Below are 23,452 nucleotides of genomic sequence, written 5' to 3'. Positions count from 1 at the left end.
CAATTAAAATCAAATGTGAGAGATTAAAATAATTGAGTATAAGAAAAATAGTGAAGAATAAATTTTATTCAACGTATAAAATTGCACACATATCAATATAAAAAATCATTTTTTCATGTTTAGAAGTCATGTTGGAATTAGAATAGTTTGCAAATTCATTAATATTCTATTTTTTTCTCTAAATGATCAATCTAACTTGATGTGGGAATGTGTCCCAACATGTGAAAGTGATTTATACCTCAAGGGATTGAACTTGTTAACAATAGATAGATGTGAAATATTCTAATTGTGATATTTTCTCTTTTCCAATTGTTGAGAATTGGTGGTTGTAAAAATTCATTAAGAAAATTGCTATCTTGATAGGGTGAATTTCTGTTAGGGTGACCTCCTTAATGGAATATCTTTATGGTCACATGGAGAAACTATCTAATTGAATCTCTCAAAATTATCTCTTGTAGTAAGATCCTAAAACCATTGTGATGGATTGTGGTATTTGTGATAGAATATCCATAGTATGTGGTACACTATAAAACCTCCTAAATATTGATGCTAATACAAGGATAATTAACCTAAATTAAGTAGATTCTACACATAATTTAACACTATCATAAAACAATCTATAGGAAATCAAACTCTATGGTAACCATACTTCTATAAAATACTGTAGTGGTTTCCACCATAGTTAGCAAGGTAAAAAATACTTCTAAGAAAAACCATGTATTCTAACTCATAAAACACATCATTGTGTTGGAATTTATCATCGTTGATGATTTGGTTTTGTCATTGATGTTAGCACTCAGCTTTTGTGTTGATGATATAGTTAGTGTTGAGTTGTGATTGTCATATTGGGGAGAGATTGTTGACTAAGTTTGTGAACGATATTGGAGATTGTTGATAGTGTAATTATGGTGTTGTCCATTGGTTTTAGCCCTTTTATCAAAGTAGTATATGTTGTTTATGTATTATGATATTTCATTGTTGTCACATTGTCTAGGTGTATGCATAGTTATGGTGGAGATAATTGGTTTTTATCATTGATGACTAGGTGTTGTTATTAATGCTATGCTGATGTTGGAAGTAAATTTTGTTAATATGTTATAATTGATTGCTAGCCCATAGATTAATATCTCAAGTATATGATGTTTATTGATTGGATATTTTAAATCTCAAGTGTTGTGGATTCACATGAATTATGGTTAAAAGTATTTGTTGTTGTGGATGTCCACCTTCTTAGTGTTGATGTTTACACTTAATGCGTTGGTGCTAGGTATTGTCACTGATGTGTTATGTAGATGATTTGTGGTTGGTATCCACCCTTTAAGGGTTGATTTATATGGTGTCATAATTGACACTACTAATTCTGATAATATTAAGTTATATCAAACAGTGGTTGCTTTGTCAAATATGTATTTGTGTAGAGATGTTCTTGATGATGTCCTTGGTTGAATGTCCACCATCAGGGTGGTGTTGATGCCTCACTATGTATTATGATGATAATAATGCATTAAAGAGTAGTGATAATTAAGATGTTCATATTATGATTACTATTGTGTGCTTATGGATGTAATGTTTCTTATACTCATATTTGGATGAAAAATTTATTATCACGATGATATAGTATTAAGATGAGGATTAAAATCATGATGGTGAAATAAATTTTTCTCATTGGTCTTATGCATACTACAAGTTGTTGTAGTATCTTCTTTGTTGCTCCTGAGTGAGAAAATATTGTTACAAAGTGTTATGGTATCTAGAAGTTGATGAAGAGTGAGAATTATAGGAAAGTGTTGAATACAATCTGGAAGAATGTTCCACATTCCTTTTCATTTGGTGCTATGGTCTTGTGGTTTTTTATATAATTTATATTCTTTATGGATCTTATACTCCTATCTTTTTAGGTCCCTATTGTTGTATTTGATGTTTTAAGTTAAGGTAGTATGTTGGTAGATTGATGACTAGTTAGGACCAGTTTAGAGAATTCTTTGCATTTCTCCTCATTGATTTTTTTGTTGATATAACTTGAAGTACATGTTTATAATGCTTTTGTTGTTTCTTAGTTAAAATTTCAAATGATGAAGTATTTCGGAAGTGTGTTTCTTAATGTCTTAATGACTATGTTTTTTGGCATTCTAATAATGAAGAATTATGTATCGGTTTGGTTTTTCTAGCTTGTTTTGGATTGGACATGTTGAATAAGTGTATGAATATTTTTTTGAGAGCTCATGGAATACCTCTATGTGGTGCACATGATATTGGATGATTTGATTGGTGATGCATTTTGTGTGGTGTTCATTTTTTAGGGTAATTTATAATTGTCTGGATGATAGGGCTTATTATCTTACTTTTGTTGTGTCCTTAGGGATTTGTGATATCATTGGAGTTTGTGTTGATTTTTATTTGGGTCCTAATATGTTTTCTGGGGATACACATTGTGTGACTTCACTTAGAAGAAGCGTTTCTCGACTTACTAGCTATGTGCTACATATTTCAGCTACATGTTACCTTGTTGTTGACCTTGGAGGATGTGAACTAGTGTGAGTGAGGTTTGGGGTTACATTAAAATATGTTAAAAGATGTTTAGGTCCTCTTTATGTCCTATAGTGGACTTCTTTCACCACAATTATGTTTTGTGGCCTACCTAGTGGGATTACTCCAAGTGTACCCTATTTCTGACAACTTAATTGATGTTTTGAGATGATTTGGATGGTATATATAAGGTTAAATAATTTTTCAAAGTGTGTGGTTTAGTTTGGACTATGGAAAATGTGAATGTGGAGTAAGATTGTGTGGTGGAAGTATTGGAGTTGAATTTCCTACTGGTTGAGGCAGAGAGTCAAGAGGAGCTACATTCAAGGGAGATTGATGGATGTAATGATGCTAAAGGATTGTTTTATTGTAACTCATTTTACATGCATCTATCTCAGATATAGTGTGTCTCCTTAGCAAATCCATTGTATCTTTTCCTGAGGTAGCGAACCTAAGTTTGCAAGTCCTAGGAGTAGTTAGCTTCTTTGGGCAGTGAGCACTAAAAAAAATTGTAACATTGCCACTATTAAGAGATGATGAGTCACACATGAAAATGATCCCACTTCCTTGTCAAAATATTTTAATTTACATAATGAATCTCAACTTTCATGGTATGCAATCCATATATGTACATCTCTATTAAAATATAAAAATAGACATATGATATAGATTAGAAGCTAATAGTCATATATTTTTCTTGAGATTACTCTATACATATAAGATAATTATTTAAATAATATTACATTTATTATTTTAGTTCTATAAATCTCTTGATATTTAATTACTTTATCTCACAAAGATTTTACAGACATATTTAACTTCATTTATATTTTCATCTAGAGAGATATCCATAAGGATTAAACTTTATTACATGATCTCTAGGGTCAACCCAATCCTTGATCTCTAACACATCATATTCTCTGACTCTTTTAGAATTAGTTGATTGGGCCTCCCTTGCTAGACCTCCTTTATGCATTTGCATTAGGAATTACTCCCAATCTTTAATCCCAAATTATCTCACTTGATAATACTCAATGAATCAATGCATTCTTCTATTTTGCATTCTATTTCATATAAGGTACCTATGGTAAGGTCAAATTCCATTTACTAATAAGTCTCATGTGTTATGTGTCTAATTTTTTTAAAATATTAAATTGTTCATTGATAAAGAGATTAGTTTCTTATAATAGTGAAATTGATAAAGAAAAGTGGCTCCTTTTCAAGGAAATATTCCCCTTGTGGACATAGTGAGATCCTAGATGAAATCTCTAAGGTGCATACAAAGTTCTAATACAAGGTCTTCTCAAAATTCCCATCTTGAAATACTACAAGTTCACAATTTTCAAACATTATTTGGTGACTCTTGGCCCCAAAAAAATTAGATTAAAAAATTCTCTATGTTAAAATCTTTGGTCTTTGATGTTTGACACAAGCTTAACCTAAAAACATTGTAACAACTTACCATTATAACAACCCTAACATGAATATATCTCATCAAACCTTTTAACTTGTTATTATCAAAGCCATCCATTCCTATTTGAACTTAATAATCAAGTACTTATTGAGATATCTCACCAAATGGAATACAAAAAATACATTAATCAAGCATGTATCATGTGCATAATAATTGTGATAGCACACATTATTGACAAATACATAATTGTGAATTATCATGGCTTTCTTAGACTACATTAGGAAATCAAATATTTATAATCTATTGGATATTAAAAATTATGAATAATAACTTTATCTCTTTTTCCCACATCAAGTTCAAAGTTTTCATAAGAATTATGCTCAAAGAAAGTATTCATATGCATTTTCTCTAACTTGCTAAAATCATGGGTTGGATCCAAGTGAAAAAAAAGCAAGTTAATAAGAGCTAGAGATGTGGGAAAAACTAGTTAAATCATTATATAAAGTTTTCTTAAATAAATTATAAGAAATCATATAATTTACCAAATAAAAAAAATGTTAATACTCAAGAATATCTTATATTTGAGCTACATCGAACTAGAAATCACGTCCTTTTGAAACTACAACTCATTTGTACATCATTATGTGTCCCAATATTTTGTAAACAAGACACAAATATTATAGAAAAATCCTTATCAATAGTCAAAGCATGATTCCCAGAAATATAATTATCTTCATATAACCACTCCATATGCTGACAAACATTCCCAATTCAAGTTGGAGAATAAAACATAATACATCATTTAAATCATCATACGATGTAATATGAAAAGCTTCAAAACATGAATTAAATATTTTAGATTGTTTCTCTAGTTTAAATTATTCATATCCAATTCTCAAAATATAGTTTTAGCTAAATGAAAACTCTAATCAGCCTCAAAATCTATAGAGGTAAAAAGGGGGGGTACAATCACCTTTTTAAGTGTTTCTAGTAATATTCTTTCACCCTGGCATCCAAGAGGTTCACAAGAGGAGAATTAATTAAAGGAATAATAGACCCTATCTTCTAGGAGTTAAAAAAGTAAATTTTTCTACACTTCCTTTGTGTAAGGCCAAAAGTAGATCATCCTCCCTCTATGAGAAAGTCACTTGGTCGTCTGCTTCAATACTTTATTCTAAAATATGATAGTGCCTTGGGGAGTAGCAATTGGTCCACATAATTTGGAGGCATAATTGAATAAATTGCCAAAGGTGTTGAGGAAATTTTTTCCTAAGTTTAGAGATGGAAAAGTGTCAATAGACAGGCATTTGGTTGCATTCTTCACTGCGTGCAGAGTTTTGAGTGTTCAACATGAGGATGTTGGACTAAGATTATTCATTTAGACATTAATTGAAGGTGCTACAAAATGTTTTTATCATATTACAACTAGGTCAATTACAGCCCAATAATCCTCATCCAATGACATATTTAGACCCTATGGTCTAGAGACTGGTGAATGCCATCATTGCATTGAAAGGGTAGTTGCCTAAAGCTAGCTATTCTTTCCAACAGCCATACCAAGATCTTTTAAGGAAAGGTGTAGATCTACACTTTAATAATAACAATGGTGGTAGGTAGTTATAGCTTCCATCGAATCGATAGAGGTTGGCGATACAAGCACCACCTCAAGTAGGTAATCCCAACATGTATGTATTTCACTTAACAATTGATTATGATGGCAATACCTACCTTAAATGAATAGATAATGGCTACTACAAATGAGGTAGTGGAAGAGGTTACAAATGTAGGTAGTGGAAGAGGTTACACATGTAGGAGATATTAGAGTACAAGTGGCAACTATGTAATTAATTACTTGGAGTATGAATCAGATTCTAAAAGAGGAGGTGATATTTTCACCACCTTGGATGAACCCTATCACCACCTTAGATGAACCTTCATGTGACGTGCTAACCAAAAGTCAACAAAATGCAAGTGAAAAGGGTGTACCTATTATTTAAAAGTTCAAACCTATACTATAAATAATAGCTGCCCACCCAAGGCTCCAATTCTTGCCATTGCAACCTACAGGTAGGACCACTAATAATTTTGATGTTATTGGATTTTGTAAGTCTTTTAAAATTAAAATCTCCCTTACTGAATATTTAAAGATGGACCCAAGTGAATTAGATAGACTAATCAAATACATCAAACCATAAGCTACCCAAGCTAACCCATATGAAGATCAACTCACCAATTCTAATGTTTCTACTTCTCATCTTTCATCAGATACTAAGAACCAAGCCCCTACTTTACTAGATATCAAGCCAAATCTATTTTATGTGTCTTTTTTCATTAATGGTCGTAGGCTTAGCAATTACATAAACAACTTTAGAGTGACTAACAATGTGATGCACTAATCTATAGCTAAATATGTAGGGCTCTCCTTGATCAAAAGGTACTACTCTATAGATTCTAAAAATATTCCTCTAATAAGATAGATTAAGGATGGTCAAGTACCACTAGCCACCTATCCTGGAAAGAGACTTAAAATGACTATAGTAAGTTCTGATATTCCTGTTGTAATACCCTAAAATTGGTCATCTAAACCATGGGCCCCTAATCTTGACAACATCAACAAGGTCCTAACCAAAGGCAATTAAATTAATCTTGAGCATATTATTAATTCTTTAATTATCAAAAATCACATGGCAAATCAACTACTCAACATTAATTAAATATTGATTTAATTAGTCAAATCATTTCCAAGAATATCATTTTGATCAATTATCCCATTTTAATTTATTAAATATCTTTGCATATTTAATTAAATTAATAAATTTGCCATTCAATCATGCAAAAATGATTAATTTATTACAAAAGATGAATTAATTTATTACAAAGAGTTGAATTGAAACAAAACAAAAATAATAAAAAGAATTGAATTAAGAGAGAAATCAAACTTAAGATATTATTTCTTTTTCTAAATTTAGAGCTTGAAATCAGAAAAGCAATTTAATTGAATTATTGAATTATTCTCTAAAATTGGAACTCAAAGCTTTTCAGAAAAAGAAGTTCAGTTGCATTGAAAAGACCTTTTTCTTGAATGAATCAAAGATGTGCATGGAATTAATTTATTATTATTTTCCAATGCAACTTGGACTTCTAATTTGAATGCATTTCAATTAAACTATAATTGGAATCTATCTCAAGGTTAACTCAACCCGATTTCTCAATTATTTTCAATTAATCCTAAATTGAGCTTTTTGTGATTCTCTATAAATGTAGTCTTTAGCTCTCATTCCAATTCACCCCAGATATTTTTGAGAACACGCTTGGAGATTATTATCATGCTAATTTCGCTCTGGAGTCATTGAAATCATTGTGCTTTTTTAGATTACTTGCATCCATTTTACATTCATTATTGCTTGCATCCATTATTGCTTAAATTGGTTATTATTGCTTGAATTATTCATCCATCTTGCATCCATATAGCTTAATATCATATAGATTAAATCCTTCATCTTGGTGTAGTCTAGTCACTAGTATTGCTTATAAAAAATCTAAGAGCAATCTTATACTCGCATCTTTTAGAAGGCAATTAGTCGCTTTGCTATGGTTTATTTCTTATTGATTATTGATTACTAACCATGCATATAATGACTTAATTGAAGTGTCGTGCTTGCAGCTACAAGTTCACTTTTTCACACACACATATCTGGCACCCACCGTGTGGCTCGAAGACTACATTTTTTTGGCCTCCAAGACTGACTGCTTTATTTTTTTGTTATTTTCCAGGTTTCAGATTTTTTTAGTTCTTTGTCCGTACATCTCGTATGACAATTCTTACAGGCTGAAATGACAAACTACAGGTGTCGCACGAATTACAAACACATTATCGTATGAGTAAACCTTCTGTCATACGAGCAGATCCTCTGTCGTATGATCAGAAATCATCTGTCGTATGAGCCAACATCATCAACAATCTAGTCTCGTACTATACTGCATCTTGTCTCGTACGAGTCAAGTGCCTGTCGTACAATTTTGTATTTTTTGGTAAAGGAGGCAAATTTCATATTTTTTTCATTTTTGATTGATTATTTTGACGACTGACCCTGATTGTTTATCTGTCTATCTCAGATTTTTTCACAGCCTAACTAGTTTTTACAGAACACTCATCGAAGAATATGCTTGTCGTACAAAGACAATATGACTACTGATTCGTTGTCTTTGCAGGTTGCTTGAAGGAGAATCGACTAAATAGTGTGTATTATTTAAATTCATTTTTAGGAACCTAACTTGCTATTTGGTTAAAGAACAAATCTATCTTTTGTGCTTTTAGAAGATTCTGAGAGGTAGGAGAGTATGCTCTCATCTTTTTCTAGACAATCAGAAATCCAGACCCTTGAAGCTTTTTCTTTGTTTGAGATTTGTACATCTTTAGCAGGCTTGCCCTCCCAAGGGGTTGAAAAACTCTTAAAGCTGTTACGGCCAGTGTGAGGGGAACGACCTAAGTGGGAACGACTAGACACCAAGTACTCCAACCCACTATAAAATAAACGTGATTTGATGAAAATCAAGTCAACGGTAGTGCTCCGGAATAGCTCTCCTCCGTACCTTCGAGTATATTAAACCTTGGTTTTCAAGGCTGGGAGACCTCTTAATTGAGTTTATACCTCGATGCGCTGAACGGATCCCTGACTAAATCTAATTTAAAATTAGAAGCTACCCGGTTCATCTCCGAAAGGGGGATAATCTTTGTGCAAGAGAGATAGTAACTCTCCCAAGATACTTGTCATTTCGTGCCCCCATTAGCATTTGGAGTCGGATAATACGGCATTGAGAATCCATTGTGTGAGACTCAGCGGTCGTATTCTGATTAGCTATTGGGTGTGTACCTGAGTCTACAAGCAAAGGTTTTCTTTCCTCACCAAATTCCTTAGGGTTTGCATGCTGTGATTGGAGTCACTATACATACTACTTGTTTTATGTGTTTTCATCCCTGAAACAAAAAACTGAAATACAAAAAATTAGTGAAGACCATAAACAACTTAGTGAGTCGAAACTCTGTCTGTGTCAGGAACTAGTCCATCCTCAGTCAAAACTCTGTTCGTGTCAGAAACTAGTCCATCTTGAGTTAAAACTTTGTCCGTGTCCAAAACTAGTCCATCCTCAGTCAAAACTCAGTCCATGTTAGAAAATAGTCTATCCTGGTCAAAAATCAATCCATCTCATAATTGGTCATACTCAGCAATCGAAAAAACTCAAAATTTCTAGGCTTTGTCTTGTAAATAGTCATACGAGTCTGATAATTCATCATCCTATATCACATCCTATGTCGTACAAGTCTTCCGGTTTGTCGTTATAGACCCAATTCTGTGTCGTACGAGTCATTTCATTCTGTCATCTGGCTCTGTATCCTATTTCATACTAAATAGAACTGCTCTTAGTCTTTTGTCATCCTACACTTGCCCATTTGTTGTATGATACGAGGCAGCAACTCATACGAAATAGAATTATTGTCATCCTGAAGTTGCTAAATTGTCGTCTGGTCCAGAAAATCCTATCGTACGAGTCTCTGGTTTTGTCAGAACAGAACAATCAAACTTGCCTAAAAATAGCTTGCAGTGAACATAATACTGATTATCATTTTCTTGAGCATTAAACAGATCAAGACAATGTACCTCTGCCATTTACGTTGCACGATTTGGTCGATCACCTCTCAGCTATTTCAATCAACTACCTATCAAATTTTAGTTACTTAGATAACATCTTATATAGGATAGATCGTTCCTAAAACCAGACTGCATCTTACACTATGCTTATAATCAACTTGGATAACGTCTTAGACAGGTTAGATCATTCCTGAAATCAGACAAAATCTCAGTTGTTTCTCCCAAACAATACTCTAAACAGAACAACTAGCTTTGAAATTGATCTTGACCTCTGCATCACAAAACAACTCTAGGTCACACTAATCCATAAAAATGCCTATTCAAACCAGGAGTTCTGGTAAGAAACAAGCCAAAGGCAAAGAACAAACCTTCACTTGTCAAGATAATCCATTCTATGTGAAGGATCCCCTCACTGACATGCCATCGCCATCAGGCGGACCAATTTTTGATGAACCAAAATCTCCCATTATACATGAGACAGAATACAATGATGGAAATAAAAATGACCGTAATATTCCTAAAAATCATAATGACTCATCATCATCAAGTGAGATTGACGAAGCTACTGAACCTCCAGAAAAAGAAATCCTTGACTATCAGAAAGACAAAGACTTTAGAAAAATGATGAAAACTATCATGACCTGAGAAAAGGAAGACTATTTCTTAGAACTAGGAAATCAAGGTGCCAAACTTCCTATTGGATATGATGTTCAAACAATTGTTACTAAAAGGGAAGACTCACCTATAATCATGGTACACAAACAGTTACTAGCTTTGCGGACAGAGCTCATAGAGCTGAAGAATAAGGACAAGTCCTTGAAACAATATTCTCTGGAAACAATATGTCCCTTTCCATTTGACAAGAATTTACACATGCCTCCATTCCCTTCATGAGTGGAAATCCCAAAATTTGACAAATATGATGGTACCTTAGATCCTCAAGATCATGTTAGGGAATTTAGTGCTGCTTGTATGGAATTCATGCATGATAAAACGTACCTCATGCGTCTCTTCCCAAGGAGTTTAGGGGGTCAAGCAATGAAATGGTTCTCAAGTCTACCCAAAGGAATAAAAGCATTCGAAGAACTAATCCAACTATTTTTACAACAATACTCATACAACATTCGACATCCTGTGACTATGATCGATCTTTGTAATACTCAACAGAAAATAGGGGAACATCTTCTCACTTTTCTCCAATGCTGGAGAAGGATGTTCTCTAGGTACCCATGACCTATTCCAGACTCTGAGAAAATGGATATATTTGTCAATAACTTGGTCCCCGAACTGAAATATAGCGTACAAATGCAAGTACACCCATCAATTAACAAAATGGTAGACAATGCCATTCGAATGGAAGATGTGCTCATAAAGAAGGGGGATATCACACCTTGGAAAGAAACACAAACAAGATCTAGCTCTAAAGAGAAGAACAAGTATTGGAAATTTGCCAAAGACAACAACAAGAATGTTGTTAATGATGGAGTAGTAGACACTGTCAAAACCAACTGAAAATCCACAATATTCAACCTGGCTAGTGGTAGACAAGCACTTAAAGCCGTTGAGATTGCAACAGAGAATCCGCCAAAGAAAAAAAAGGAATGGTTCAAAGACAAGCCTTGGCTTTCCAAACCTAAGCGTGATTTTACTCCTCTTGAAGAATCATATGAGTCTGCTTTCAAAACTTTGTTGGCAAACAACTTGATAACACTACCAGATAACTCCAAACCATATGATCCAGATGTCAAACCAAGATGGTGGAGAGAAAATGAATACTGTGACTTCCATCGGAATAAGGGTCATAACATAAACAATTGCATGAAGCTAAAACATGAGATTCAAGATCTCATAGATGCTGGTAAAGTTGTTATTGGGAATCATCCAACCAATGCTGATCATAAAGCATTTAAAGACCCTTTGCCTGCTTATGAACAAGGTGATTCCTCAAAGACCAAAGGAGGTGCCAAGGTAAATTATGCTTATGCCAGCTAGGACAACGTTATCAACATGATTGAACCTTCACACTCAGAATATTGCAATGTGATTATAGTTCAAGATAAACCAAATGAATCATGATATGCAAAAGCTCTGACCAGATCTCAAAAGAAAGTTACCCTCCAAGGAGCTAGTTCTTCCAAACCAGCTCAAGAAATATCAAATCCAATAGCCTTGCCAAACAAACAAAAGGAATCAACCTTGGACAAATTTAAAAGATTAACCTTATCATCATCCTCTAGATACAACGTGGTTGAACAGTTGAAAAGGATAAATGCTCAAATTTCAATTTTTGAACTGCTACTCACAAGGAAATCCTAGACAAAGCATTGCTCACTACCAACGTTCCAAAAGATTTAGACATTGATCGGTTTCAGTCTATGGTGGGTCATTTGACTTCACCTCACTATTTGACATTCTCTGAGGAAGATGACAATTCATTAAATCATCCACATAACTAGCCATTGCATATTGAAGCCATGATCCACAAATATAGAGTTAAATGTGTTTTGATAGATGGAGGTGTGGGGTTGAATATCTATACTTATCATTTGCTTACACAACTAGGATTCTCTGAAAATGTCATTGGTCTAGGCAAGAAAATAACAATTAAAGCCTATGATGAAGAAGAGAGGACCTCCAAAGGTTTGGTATCATTACCAATTAGAGTGGGATCGGTAGAGAGTGATGTCCTTTTCCAGGTTCTTGATATTCCATTGTCATACAATATATTACTGGGCAGGCCATGGATTCATGAAATGAAGGCAGTACTATCAACATATCAACCATGCTTAAAGTTTCCTTATAATGGAGCTGAAGTCAATATTCCTGTTGATACAAATGTCATCTGTAATGCATTGACAAAAGGTGCAGATACTTTTGTGCCTCATAATAGGGTAGCCTCTCCAAATGAAGATCCAGAAACATTGATGGAAGACTTAGAAAAGAGATTGAAGATTACAGATACCGACATGGATGGCTACAAGATAGAACCAGTACTATCATTAATTTCTCTCCCTCCATCGCCAAAACAGTTGGGCAAGCCATCAGAGGCTATGAGAACACAAAATTCAGTTTTGAATACTATATATTATGGTCTCTTCATACAGTCTTCTACCTCCTTGGTGGATGAAATAGAAGAGGATGTTGTGCTTAACTGGCTCTTTAAGGAAGATAGTCCAAATGAGGAGGTATGACATTGTGAGATTTCCTCAAACCAGTATGGTCGTGGTTACAAAATGATTCAACGCATGGGGTACTCAGGTACTAGTCCTTTGGGCAAACAAAAAGAAGGTATTACTGAACCAATTCAGCTACAAACCAAATCCACACATGATAAGGTTGGACTGGGATACAATTCTAAAAGGACATCTGAACAAAAACATGTTTCTAAGTCTAAAGGCTTGAAAAAAATATCGCCTTTAACATTACATGAAGCAGACACTAAACAAACAAAAGTAGAGTGTAGAAAAGAGAAAGAAGAATCAACGGTCAAGAAAGAAGAAATAGTCAGTGCTCAAGCTTTGACGGTATCAGCTACAATAATACAAGAAGTTGAGGTTCCTGAGGATATAAGAGATGAAGTTGTGAGAATCAGAGAATTGTTTGCACCATTAAAAGTTCCAGTCACATATACTGGTAGGCAACAAGTAAATGATTCAGAGACTGATTCAAACGAGTATGAATGGGGTCCTGACTATCTTTCAGACACATCTGCTACAGAAACTCTAGAGGAATCTAGTGGTGTCATAGATGATACTCAAGAGCTGATGCACATAAAACTAGAGAGGGAAATAAAAGAAATTAGACAAAAGAGGCAAGCAAATTATGAACAATCATTGAAAGAAGGAACAATGCTAGAAAGCTTCTCATCTATGTGTCCTTGTCCCAAAACAAAACAAATTAGTTATAGCACTACACAGGAAGAGTTAGAAGCTGTAGAACAAGAACTAGTTATCAGTCCAGAAGAAGCTGAATGGAGTAGATGAAAAAAAATCACAGAAATAATGAGATCATGTCAATAGGTGTGTCAGATACAAATGACAAATGAACTACAATATGAAGGAATTTGTAGAATTAAAGATGTTAGTATTGATACCATACATATGCTTACTAAATCACCTAACAGAGACTTGGAAACTTCATTCGACAACTCTGATGATTCTGAGGACTCTAATAATAGTCCTATTCATGATGATACCCACTCATCCTTAAATTCTGAATCATCTGATACAAACAATGAAAAGTTGTCTACTAGTCTTATTGTTGTTAAACCACGACATGATGTCCAGTCCGGCGTAGTAAATGACGTTACAAGTATGTCTATTGGATTAGATCGATTAAATATTAACGTGAACTTTAATAATCATGATCTGACTCTTCCTGGTCTCGAGACACTTACGCAAGGTATCATTCTGGAACTTGACTTTTCAATCCGCAGTTGTGATAACAATACCGTTAATGCTCTTGAACCTATCCAAAATTTGTCCTTAATACATCCCGAATTGATTGACTGTACTTTACAGAATCAACCCATGGATATACCTACTTTTGCCAATGACTATACATTATCCTATTATCTCAATGCAGTTGAACCTATGAACTCTTCCACCAGTGAACGGAGTGAAAATATGACTGAAGAGGATATCAAGTATCTTAGTCGCAAAAACAAGAAAAATAAAAATAAAAGATCTGATGGCGAAAACCATACAGTGGTGGTGTTAGAATCTAAAAAAGAGAAAATAAAGGATGTACCTAAAGGTGAAAACCTCTCTGAGGCGCCTGAAGGTGAGATACTTGGTATATTGCCCAGTCATTTTCAGGAGTGGTCTTCCATATTGATCGAGCCAACTCAGCCACTAAATATCGAGAATCAAGAGACACCACAAATTATTCACGTAGCTCAATCACTATCAGCAGAGGAATTGAAGGATTTCACTCAGCTATTCTTAGAGAAGAAAATAAATTTTGCATGGACGTACTCTGATATGCCAGGCTTGGATCTTGATCTCATTATGCACCATCTCTCAATCACACCAGGAGTAAAACCAGTTAAACAAAAACTTTGTAAGATACACCCGCATGTCACACTATTGGTCAAAGCTGAACTAGAGAAACTACTTAAAGCTGGATTTATCAAAGCAATAGATTATGCTGAATGGATTTCCAACATAGTACCTATGTCGAAGGTAGATAAATCTATTAGAGTTTGTATAGGTTTTAGAGATCTCAATAAAGCATGTCCAAAAGATGACTTTCCATTGCCAAATATTGATATGATAGTTGACATGACAGCTGGGTATGAGATGTACTCACTAATGGATGGATTTTCTGGCTACAATCAGATTAAAATTGCTCCTGGAGATCAAGAAAAGACAGCTTTCACCTATGCATAGGGAACCTTTTGCTGGAACGTTATGCCATTTGGGTTAAAGAACATAGGAGCGACCTATCAGAGAGTAGTTACAACTATCTTTCATGACATGATGCATAAGAATATGGAAGATTATGTTGATGACACCTTAGTGAAGACTATGAAAAGATCAACTCATATTCAAGAGTTAGGTCTTATACTTGATAGAATGGAAAAGTTCTAACTCTGATTAAATCCAAAGAAGTGTGCATTCAGAGTGACATCTGGTAAACTACTTGGCTACATCATTTCAAAGAAGGGCATCGAGGTTGATCCTAAAAAGGTCCAAGCTATAATGGAAATGCTGCCTCCAAAGAACATCAGTCAAATGAGAAGGCTACAGGGATGTCTCCAATCCATTAGAAGATTCATTTCTCAACTAGAAGACAAGGCTCAACCTTTTACAAAAGTATTGAGAAAAGGAATAATATACAAGTGGGATCAATAGTGTGAACAACATCTTCAGCAGATAAAAGAGTACCTATCTAATCCACCAATATTGACGCCACCTATTCAAGGTGAGCCACTAATCTTATATATATCAGCAACTAATTCATCATTGGGGGCACTTCTGGTGCAACAAGATGACAACAAAAAGGAAAGAGCTATTTACTACATCAGCAGGACATTGGTGTCTTATGAAATGAGCTACAGTATAATAGAAAAAGCATGCTTGGCATTAGTCTTTGCATCACAAAAACTGAGGCACTATATGCTCGCACATTTAGTCAAGTTGGTGGCCAAAATTGATCCACTTAAGTATCTTCTTAATAAAGCAACACTCACCAGATGATTGGCAAAGTGGGTAATGATCCTTACAGAGTTTGACATTGAATATGTGGAATGCAAAGCCATAAAAGGACATGTAATTGCTGATCAACTTGTTGAAGCTCCACTTGAGGATATTCAACCACTACACATTGAGTTCCCAGATGAATCACTAATGCATCTTACTCAACAAACCTGGAAGATGTTGTTTGATGGTTCCTTTACTCAAAATGGTTCAGGTGCTGGCATACTATTCATTACTGCTCAGAAGTACTCAATTCCAAAGTCTTATACGATTCTATTCCCTTGCACAAACAACATTGCAGAATATGAAGCTTTGATGAATGGAATAAAACTAGCCATTGAATGGAAGGTTGCTGAATTACATATTTATGGAGATTCTTAGCTGGTCATCAATCAAACCAATGATATATATCAGACTCGAGATGAGAAATTGATGCCTTACAAGAGGATGGTAGATGATTTCAAGAAGTATTTTTCTTTTGTATCATTCCAACAAATTCCTAGATTAGCGAATAGAGCAGCAGATGCTATGGCTACCTTGGCATCTATACCTGAGCTACAGGAGTCCAATTTTCGCTTTGATTTCCTGGTGGAAGAGTTATATTACCCTGCTTATGATTCTCCTGAGACCCAAATAATCTGTTCTATTATTGGACATGACTCATCCCAATACAACCACATCTATTCTTATCTATGTGATCAAATTATCCCTGAAAACTTTACTCGTAATGAGAAAAGAAACCTAACTCGAAAAGCTTTGTGGTATGTTATCATAGCTAACGATTTATTTAGATGAGGTTTAGACGGTACTTTTCTTAGATGTCTAGAAACTAAAGAATCTAAACGTGCATTATCAGAAGTCCATGAAGGTATTTGTGGATCTCATTCGAATGGTTTTACTTTAGCTCAGAAAGTATTACGGACTAGCTACTACTGGCCAGATATGGAAAAAGATGCCATTAAATTTGCTAAGATTTGTGAGAAATGTCAGCTTCATGGAAATCTCATACATGCCCCGACAAGGGACCTCATACCATTTATAACACACTGGCCTTTTTAGCAATGGGCCTTTGATCTCATTGGTAAGATATATCTGGCTTCATCCAACGGACATAAATTCATCATAACTGCCATTGAGTATTTCACCAAGTGGGTAGAGGCAGTTCCGCTCATCAAAGCAACTGGTAAACAAGTCGCCTTGTTCATCCTAAACTATATAATTTGCAGGTATGGGATACCTTCATCCATCGTGACTGATAATGGAGGACAATTCAAAAATAAAGATTTGGATGAGCTTTGTGAGAAATTCAAAATAAAACAACACTGGTCATCGGTATATTACCCTCAAGGTAATGGACAAGCTGAGGCATCTAACAAAAACCTATTGACTATCTTGCACAGAACAATGAACATGTCTAGGAAGGATTGGCATCTGCAGCTCAATCCTACACTATGGGCTTATAGAACCAGTATCAGAACACCTACTGGGGCTAGACCTTTTTCTTTGGTGTACGAGTCCAAAGCAGTATTACCTATTGAAGTAGAAATACCGTCTCTAAGAGTTTCGTTGCAAGGTCTTGTTACTGATGAAGATCGTAGAATATCTAGATTGCAAGAACTTGAATTGCTAGATGAGCATTGGCAAGTGGCATTTGATCATCTCAGAGTGTATCAAAAGAGAATGTCCAGAGGGTATAACAAGAAAGTTCGACAAAGAGAATTTCAAGTTGGTGACCTAGTTCTGAGAGAGAATCCAAAAAATCAACAGTTTCACGACAACAAAGGGAAGTTTGAACCCAACTGGATGGGTCCCTACATTGTTACTGTAGTATTCGTCTCTAGTGCCTATCAACTCTCAAAATCGGAAGGAGAATAGCTCCGTGAATCGATTAACACCATCCACTCGAAGAAATTCTTTGCTTAGCACTCTCTGCTCCAGCAAACTTGTACAATTGGAAAAAGTCCTTAAAAAAATCCTAAAAAATCAAAAAAAGTCGTGAAGAAACCAATTAAATAAAAACTAAAAAAACTAAAAAAAACTAAAAAATAAAAAAAGAAAAAATTGCCCTGGTGAAAACCTAGCAAATAGGCACCTTGGTAAAAAAAAATTTGAATCTCTGCCAAGAAGGTGAAAACCTAGCAAATAGGCACCTCTTGTACTCAAGCACTCCATCTATCAACGCAACATTGGCATTTCCCGCTTTCAAGTATCTTTTGCTTTCGCTTGTACATATTTTTAGTCACTTTTGTGACATCCTGGCTCGTTGGAAACCTCATGACTTGAAACTGATCAATGTCCTAGTCTTAGGTTACTCGACACAACACATTACATATCCTAAGCAGTGTCAACCAAGTCATTATTCCGTCAGTGAAACCTGGTCATCCACTCCAAGTTAGTTACCTGTCTCCTGACTACTACAGAGTTTTTATCACTGAGTTCACAAGCAAAACAACATAATGGAAAACAATTACTAAATAGTTTGGGCTATGAATGAAAATTTTCTTTGTATGCTATCTTTTATATTAATTTTCAATTATTGTCCCTCTAAGTAACTTGAGGAAGTCTATTGTGACTAAGAGAAGCAAGGATTGGGGGCATAATATTTTCTTTGTTTTCTACTTCTTGGAATGATTTCGATGATTTGGAAACATATAAATTAGCTGGGTGTCTATGATAAGAGCCTTCACATTAAGGTGAAATCGCCTCACATACCTCGACTCCGCTTATTTGTATGCTATAGGGAGGTCCATATCATTTCTTTGTCTGTTTTGAGGGAATTTCTTTATGATGCAATTTGGGTCCCTACGAAATCTGTCCAAGGATATGAACAAAAAAAGGGTCATTGCGGACAAGATAACTAACATTGCAAATTGAAAAAGAAAGGAACTCTAACCTGCCTGTTGTGTTCGTTATGCTCAGTGATGAATCTTAAGTATTTTAAATCTAGTGACTAGGTTTAGGTTGCATTCCGCATATCATTTTGCATTTCATTCTGCATTTTTGTGAGTCTAGAGTGATTTCAGTATAGTAATAATCTCCTTATCTTATGAATGAGTGCTGAGAGCGTCATCATTTCTTATGCTAGGTGGTCTTTTTTATCATTATTTCTTCGATCGAGTACTTGTGTTTTGAGATGTACCCTTAGCTAATATGCCTGTTCTGATTCCATTTTCGGGATCGAAATCGAAATTTGAGATCGTTTTACTAGTCAATTTTAAAATTTTGACCACTTAGCACTTTTTTCTTTTTTCATCAAATGCTCATTCTTTCTTCAAATTGCGCTCAATTTCAAACACTGAGTCTTAATTCAATTTCATTCTACGCTCAATTTCTTATCAATCATCGGCAAAATTTTCAAAAAAATCGTCATGATCATTTTGTGCTCAAATAAGTTATTTTTTTCACACAATTGCCTATAATCAATCCCTCGCTATCTTTCGATTTCGATCTCGAGGGGGCATACTCACGACCTTATGACTTCACATCTCATGAGTTGAGAAAAATTTTCAAAAGTTGAGCAAAATCTTTTCAATTAAAGAAATTCAATCCTTATTGATAACGGACATCTCAGCTTCATCGCTTCACATCAAGTTGAGATCTCTCGATCATCTGAATCAATCAATCGCTAAGGGGCATATCAGTTTCATCACTTCAAATCAAGTTGATATTTGTCTTTCATCTGAATTAATCTCTTAACATTAATCAGTTTCATCACTTCAAATCAAATTGATTATTCGTTTAAACTCAATCAAAAGTTTAAAGAGTTTCTTTGATCACACTAAATCTAAGCAGGTGTTCAGTATTCATTTCTTGATCAAGCTGAATGGTTCATTCTTCGCTCATCATGTCTTGATCAATCAAGTTCAAGATCAATTTTTATCATCACTCACTATATCTAAGATCAATCAAGTTCTAGATCAGTAAGATCCGCTTCTTGATCAATCAAGTTCAAGTTCGGTATCTTTGTTTTCTATCGTTCCTCAGTTCAATCAAGTTTGGGACCAGTATCACTTTAATCAGACCTCATTTAGATTTGTCGCTTCGAATCAAGCTAAACACCTTGCTTTTTTATCTAGTTCGTGATCAATCAAGTTCAAAACTGGCATCTCCTAGACATCACACATTCTTTGAATCAAAGCGCTGCTCGCACATTAATTCAAAGAGGGGCAAATGTAATACCCTAAAATTGGTCATCTAAACCATGGGCCCCTAATCTCGACAACATCACCAAGGTCCTAACCAAAGGCAATTAAATTAATCTTGAGCATATTATTAATTCTTTAATTATCAAAAATCACATGGCAAATCAACTACTCAACATTAATTAAATATTGATTTAATTAATCAAATCATTTCCGAGAATATCATTTTGATCTATTATCCCATTTTAATTTATTAAATATCTTTGCATATTTAATTAAATTAATAAATTTGCCATTCGATCATGCAAAAAGGATTAATTCATTACAAAAGATGAATTAATTTATTACAAAGAGTTGAATTGAAACAAAACAAAAATAAAAAAAAGAATTGAATTAAGAGAGAAATCAAACTTGAAATCAGAAAAGCAATTTAATTGAATTATTGAATTATTCTCTAAAATTGGAACTTAAAGCTTTTCAGAAAAAGAAGTTTAGTTGCATTGAAAAGACCTTTTTCTTGAATGAATCAAAGATGTGCATGGAATTAATTTATTATTATTTTCCAATGCAACTTGGACTTCTAGTTTGAATCCATTTCAATTAAACTATAATTGGAATCTATCTCAAGGTTAACTCAACCCAATTTCTCAATTATTTTCAATTAATCCTAAATTGAGCTTTTTGTGATTCTTTATAAATTCAGTCTTTAGCTCTCATTCCAATTCAGCCCAGAGATTTTTGAGAACACGCTTGGAGATTATTATCACGCTAATTTCACTCTGGAGTCATTGAAATCATTGTTCTTTTTTAGATTACTTGCATCCATTTTACATTCATTATTGCTTAAATTGGTTATTATTGCTTGAATTATTCATCCATCTTGCATCCATATAGCTTAATATCATATAGATTAAATCCTTCATCTTGGTGTAGTCTAGTCACTGGTATTGCTTATAAAAAATCTGAGAGCAATCTTATACTCGCATCTTTTAGAAGACAATTAGTCGCTTTGCTATGGTTTATTTCTTATTGATTACTAACCATGCATATAATGACTTAATTGAAGTGTTGTGGTTGTAGCTATAGTTCACTTTTTCACACACACACCTGCCAGTTATGACATGTTGTTAAGAAAAAACTTCTACAAAGATTTGGGAGGTGAAATATAAATGGATTGGTCACATGCTCTCGTCTCGATAGGAAATAAGAAGGTTCAGTTAGAGCTAGAGGCCAAAGATAAATTCATAGATTTGAAATTAGCTGATCCTAGGTCTCAAATGCTTTATGACGAGATGGAGTTTCAAAATTATATACTTTTCTCTGATAATATACTAGTCAAAGAGTCATTGAGACCTGACATTACTTTAGAACTATGGATCGTCAAATTTGATAATAGTTTTTCATCTTTTGGTTCTACCATAGGAGTTCTACTGGTCTCACCAAACATAGAGAATTTTCCTTTTTCTTACAAGTTATAATTCACGAACAAAACAACAGTCTCGAGTATGAAGAACTCATTTTGAGAATAGCCATGGTCAGAGAGAAAGTATCAAGATGTTGGTGGCAAGAGGTGATGTAGATTTGATTATGAACCATAACTAGTTTTGGGATGAAATTGAGTTCTTTGATGTCTTTTTCATCAAAGTAGTTCTGAGAGAAAAAAAGTCTAGAGCTGTCTCACTAGCTATATCGACATCTTTATTGCCTTGTCAGGTCTAGATTTTGGGATGAATTCTTATAGAATTGAGAATGGATATTAGCCAAATGTACCTAACAATGTAGAATCTTGGCAATTTTTTGAAATTAATAGGTAGATCAAATCTTTCTTAGAAAATGTTGAGGGATTTGTAGAAACCTACTTTGAGGGGAGTGAATCTAATTGCAAATAATTCTACCTAGATGAGAAGAAGGCATGGAACAACTCAAAGGCAATAAGGTTCCTAAAGACCTAGTTTTGCTTGAACAGTTCTTCAATAGATGTGATGGGTATATTAAAAGGAAAATGATTTATTTTTTTAATACCTATGGTGAATCTAAAACTATGACTATTGGGAGCCTAGATAACCCAAAGTTGTTATGTATCGGTAAGTGTTTTACACCTATACAAAGAGATAAATTGATTAAACTCTTGATAAAATATAAATATGTATTTCCCTGGTGATGTGATGATCCTAAAAAATTCATGAAAGAGCTATTTCAGCATCATATTCCTCTTTAACCTATAATTTCTCCTATTTGGTAAAAATAGAGGAATTATAATATGAAGATCATTGATGCCCTTTTTAGAGAAATAGATAAGATGTTGAAAGCCACAATCATGTACTCCATTCATCATTCTCTTTGGGTAGTCAACATATTTTTTCATTTTTGTATGGTATTTTGGTAAATCTATCACACTATGATCATATGATTGAAGACATCATACATTTGCAAGAAATAATTTCCATATTGACAATATATCATCAATGGTGCCTTATCATATGCCACCAATATTGGATGACATGTATGATAACATATACTTTTAGACATCAGATTGACATTAATGAAAACAGATATTGCTAACACGTGTCCTGCCCACTTTTATTGATAGAAAGGGACATAGAAAGTGTGCATGTATAAGAGTTGGATATGGGGATAAATATATAGATGGTAAATTATATATAAAAAATGGAAGAGGGAGGGACATAGAGAGAAGAGAGGAAATATAGAGAAATACAAAAATATGGAGAGAGAGAGAGAGAGAGAGAGAGAGAGAGAGAGAGAGAGAGAGAGAGAGAGAGAGAGAGAGAGAGAGAGAGAGAGAGAGAGAGAGAGAGAGAGAGAGAGAGAGAGAGAGAGAGAGAGACTCCAAATGTGTATGAGAGAAAGATCATAGGGTAGAGGGAGGGAGTGATGGAGGTACAAGTCTAGAGTTAAGGGGGAGAGTGTGAGATAAAGAGAGGTGGAAAAAGGGACATAGAAATATGATGATTTATACAAATTTTTTACTCACTTTAGAACACAAATTCCAAATATTTTATTATTATTATTTTAATTTTTTAAGTATTTTGAGATGATTTTTGTAAAAAAAATAAAAAGGGGACTTTGTATGCAAAAATTGTGATCATGATGTTTAAAAAATGAAGAATTAATTTTAAATTATTATAATTAGATGTTGGTGCACAATCTAGAAAAATTGCATAGTCCATTGTGTTTGGATATTTGAATCACCTTTCCAATGCCTATACAACATTAATATTTTGGTTAAAAACACAAAAGATATGTCAATTTTACTTAGAGTTCTTTGTGAGCTTTTGGGTTATTGATATTTTCTTTGCAATAACAAATATCTATTTTTTGTCGAAATTGATATTTGTTTTATAAAGATAAAACTAATTAAAAAAACAAGAAACCTATATTATTTTCTTAAAAGGAATATTCATTTCTTAGAAATAGATATCTGTTACTAATGGATATCCATGACAAATAGATATCCATTTTTTCACACATTAAGTTCTTCTTTGATTTTTGCCTTGGAAA

This window comes from Cryptomeria japonica, chromosome 8, assembly GCF_030272615.1.
Source record: "Cryptomeria japonica chromosome 8, Sugi_1.0, whole genome shotgun sequence".
NCBI lineage: Eukaryota > Viridiplantae > Streptophyta > Pinopsida > Cupressales > Cupressaceae > Cryptomeria > Cryptomeria japonica.
The sequence above is the reverse complement of the archived record's forward strand: the minus strand, read 5'-3'. Positions refer to the sequence as shown.